At 35.8% G+C, this 3,768-nt stretch overlaps 1 non-coding gene across 1 annotated transcript; it reads right to left on the bottom strand.

The window, feature by feature from the left end:
* Positions 1–1,169: 1,169 nt before the first annotated feature.
* On the bottom strand, positions 1,170–1,272 carry LOC121492255. The gene has a single exon (XR_005988164.1). It is a non-coding gene; the product is annotated as a U6 spliceosomal RNA (small nuclear RNA).
* Between the last annotated feature and the right edge of the window lie 2,496 nt (positions 1,273–3,768).

The following is a 3,768-nucleotide window of genomic DNA, read 5'->3' on the forward strand; positions in this document are numbered from 1 at the left end:
AGATCTCTTCAGCTGTTCTTTAAAGTAATACATTAATCAGGGGATAAACAAGGTATTGTCACCCTGACAAAATTCTAGAAGGACTGCATCAGAGAAATCTCCTGAAATTACTCCTATTGAATACAAACCGGGGCCTGACATTTTCCAAAAAGGACAATATGTCTCAGAAATTTTCCGCTGCTTCTTTTCTAATCTTTCTAAAGAAGGAATTGATTAGTGGTCTGATTCTACAGAATACGGTGAGTCTCGTCCAACATATTTACCGCTTATACATTGAATTACTACCCAATATGAGTGTAGTGCAAATGAAATATTAAAAAGCTTCTGTTTATTCTTAGCTTGAGATGAACAAAAATTTGTTTCCAGACAAAAATACAATTTTTGCTTGAGAACAACCAACACTAGTTTGGGATAATCTCATGACCTATTGCAACACATGAAATGGTTGCTTTTGAGTGTGTTTTCAAATGCTGCAATTAATGTAAATCTCAAATAATTTACAAAGTACACAAAATACAAAGATATAGTCTGAAGGTATGTATAGATTATATACAAATAGATCAATATTTGTTTCCACAAGATATTCCTGTGCCCTTTTTTTACTTAGCTCCCTTATTTATTGAAAAGGTGAAGTTTTCCTTTATTTCCTTGATTTTTATCAAAGCACTATCAGAAGACTTTCCTATTAGATACAACTTGGTGGTAACATAAAATAGTGACTTATTAATGATCTTCAATATATAGGGGCTAAAATACCATAGTTTGTTATCAACTGGATAGACAAGAATAGAGTAGATCTTAAATATTTGCACCACAAAAAAGAAATGGTAATTATTTGACAGGATGGAGGTGTCAGCTAGTTGCTGTGGTGGTAACCATTTTGCAATACATAAGTGTATCAAATCAACATGTTACACACCTTAAACTTAATACCACGTTATTTGACAGTTATGTCTCAATAAAACTGAGGGAAAAAATAGAATAAAAAGTAGATGAAAACCATGTGGAGTAGATATATGATTGACTCTATTTCACAGCAGATAATTTTTTAAGATAATTATGGTAATCTCATCACCTTTGCCAGAAATTGCTTCGGGTCCATTTTTTTTTTTTAATGATCCACAAAACCTGCTAAGATGTGGAAATGTGTTTCTTGTTCTTTTTTTCTTTTTAATATGGAATGATTCATGGATTTGCATGTCATCTTTGCATAGGGGCCATGCTAATCTCTGTCTTGTTCCAAGTTTACTGTAGTGCTGCTAAGGGAGAACAATGTATCTTGTTCTTAAAAGAGATATATAAGAAAAGATAAATTCTCACCCTTATCATCTCTGATACATGAAAAGCGCCACCTTCCTACCAACTTAATGATAGATGCCATTAAGGAAGACAAGAGGGGAAAAAAGGAAGAAAAATAAAACTTGAGTCTCTGATACCGTCCTTGAATCGCTGAATCAACCAACACTAGGATCTATTCTAACTCTTACTGTCATGTGAAGTAACTGTACATCCTGTTGAAGGTCTTTGTCACCGGAGTTTGCTATTTCTTATAGCCAAAAACATACTAACCAGCATGTGAAGCAGTATGTGGAAGTATTAAACAATGTAGAGAGGAGAAGCCAAGTGGAAACACCGAAGCTGTTTCCAAGAAGATAGATCTAGTCCTAAAGCTTAACTGTAAAACAATCTTGCTTTTGTTGTCTATAGGGGAACTGCCCTTATATTTTCAGTTCTCTAAACTAAGCATTTGTTGCATCTTTGCAAAGTTTCTAGATTGTGCTAATGAGAATAAAAAGACTACAGAATTACTATATTAAAGAGTTTAATTTCTAACTAGGATGTATTTTCATTCAGTGAAAAATAAATTCTGGGATACACATTGACTGTCAAGATTTATTACAGAACTAATAAAGGGTACGGTTATAACAGCAAGTACGGAAATTAATATGAGCTAAAATAGTTGACCTCGAGCTTGACTTTAAGAGTGGATGAAAATGGGATCCCTGGGTGGCGCAGCAGTTTGGCGCCTGCCTTTGGCCCAGGGCGCGATCCTGGAGACCTGGGATCGAATCCCACGTCGGGCTCCCGGTGCATGGAGCCTGCTTCTCCCTCTGCCTGTGTCTCTGCCTCTCTCTCTCTCTCTCTCTTTCTCTGTGTGTGTGTGTGTGTGTGTGTGACTATCACGAATTTTAAAAAAATTTTAAAAAAAGAGTGGATGAAAATTTACCAATGCTGATCTTAATAACATTTGCATAGGTGTTATAAACAGTGCTTTAAAAATGGAGTCAAGTGGATACCATGGCATTTTGAGTTAGAGCTAATTATGCAATTGTCAATAATAATAGCTCTCACTATATGTAAGTATTAAATAAAATGTTAGAACTAGGTCAGGATTAAAAATAAGATACGTATTTTGCCTTTATCATGCTTGAGAAAAATCTATTTTTAATAGCAGGGACAGAACTCGTACCATTAGGAGGCACCTGGGTGGCTCAACCACCTCAGTGGTTGAGTGTCCGCCTTTGGCTCAGGTCTTGATCTTGGGGTCCTGGGATCGAGTCTCGCATCAGGCTCCCTCCAGGGAGCCCACTTCTTCCTCTGCCTGTATCTCTGCCTCTCTCTCTCTCTCTCTCATGAATAAATAAATAAAATCTTAAAAAAAAAAAAAAAGAACTCATACCATTATCTAAATAATGAAATTAGGAACTGTTAGTTATTTCACAACACTTTTTTCCTGTTGATGCTATTTGGGAGAAATAACATTTCCAGCAATGTTCCTTCCTTTTTACCTTTTCTACCACATTATTTATGGTTTACAAAGAAGACCTTGATTGTTCACTGTGACTATTTTATAATCCCACACTCTTCTATTGTACCTGACCCTCTTTGCACTGGGCATAAAAAAGCTGAACACTGCAAAAGTTCTTACAAACAACAGCAGCAACAATGGTTTTTAGGACTGTTGGAGAGTATATCAAAATTAACCAGGAGAGTACAGTGAAGGGATTCAATAAATTAAACCAGTAGTGGGAGAACTACACGGAAACTCCAGCAGGAGTTGTTTATCTAGCTTCAAATCTAATAAATCACATTAATTTAAAAGACAGATATTCTGTTTTTTATTGATATAAGCTTTCTGATTTTCCTGCTGTCAGGTACATTAGTCCACTTTCCATGTGCAGAGTTCTTAAGAGGGAATAAATGGAGAAAGTATAGCACAAAAAGGCAGAAAGAAAAAGGTAGGGCCAATCCTAATCATGCAGGGTTACTAATAATTCTATAAATCATCCGATCCAACATGACCTCCTGCTGTTACTAGCAGAAATCATGCTCTCATTTGCATTCTAAGAAATTTTCTGTCTTACAAGTAGCGAGAGAAAGATTAGAGTTCAGCTAAGAGTTCATTATCTTTCCCACAGCCCTCCCTTCATACATGGGTTTTGGTGAAAGAAAGCATCTGCAAAACATGTTCTGAGTATGCTGTGCTTCTTTTGCCTTCTATGCAACAGATTTGATTTCAAACCATTCCATTTATTTACATTTAAGTTTTAGAACTTTAGTTAAGTTCTAGTGTACTGTAATACAGTACAGTATTAGTTTCTAGAGAATTCAGTTATTCATCACTTACGTACAACACCCAGTGCTCATCACAAGAGTTGCCCTCCTTAATACCCATCATTCGTCTAGCCCATTTCTCATCCACCTTCCTCCAACAACCCTCAGTTTGTTCTCTATCATTAAGAGCCTCTTTTTTTAAAAAAAATATTT

Source organism: Vulpes lagopus, chromosome 5 (assembly GCF_018345385.1).
Source record: "Vulpes lagopus strain Blue_001 chromosome 5, ASM1834538v1, whole genome shotgun sequence".
Classification (NCBI taxonomy): Eukaryota; Metazoa; Chordata; class Mammalia; order Carnivora; family Canidae; genus Vulpes; species Vulpes lagopus.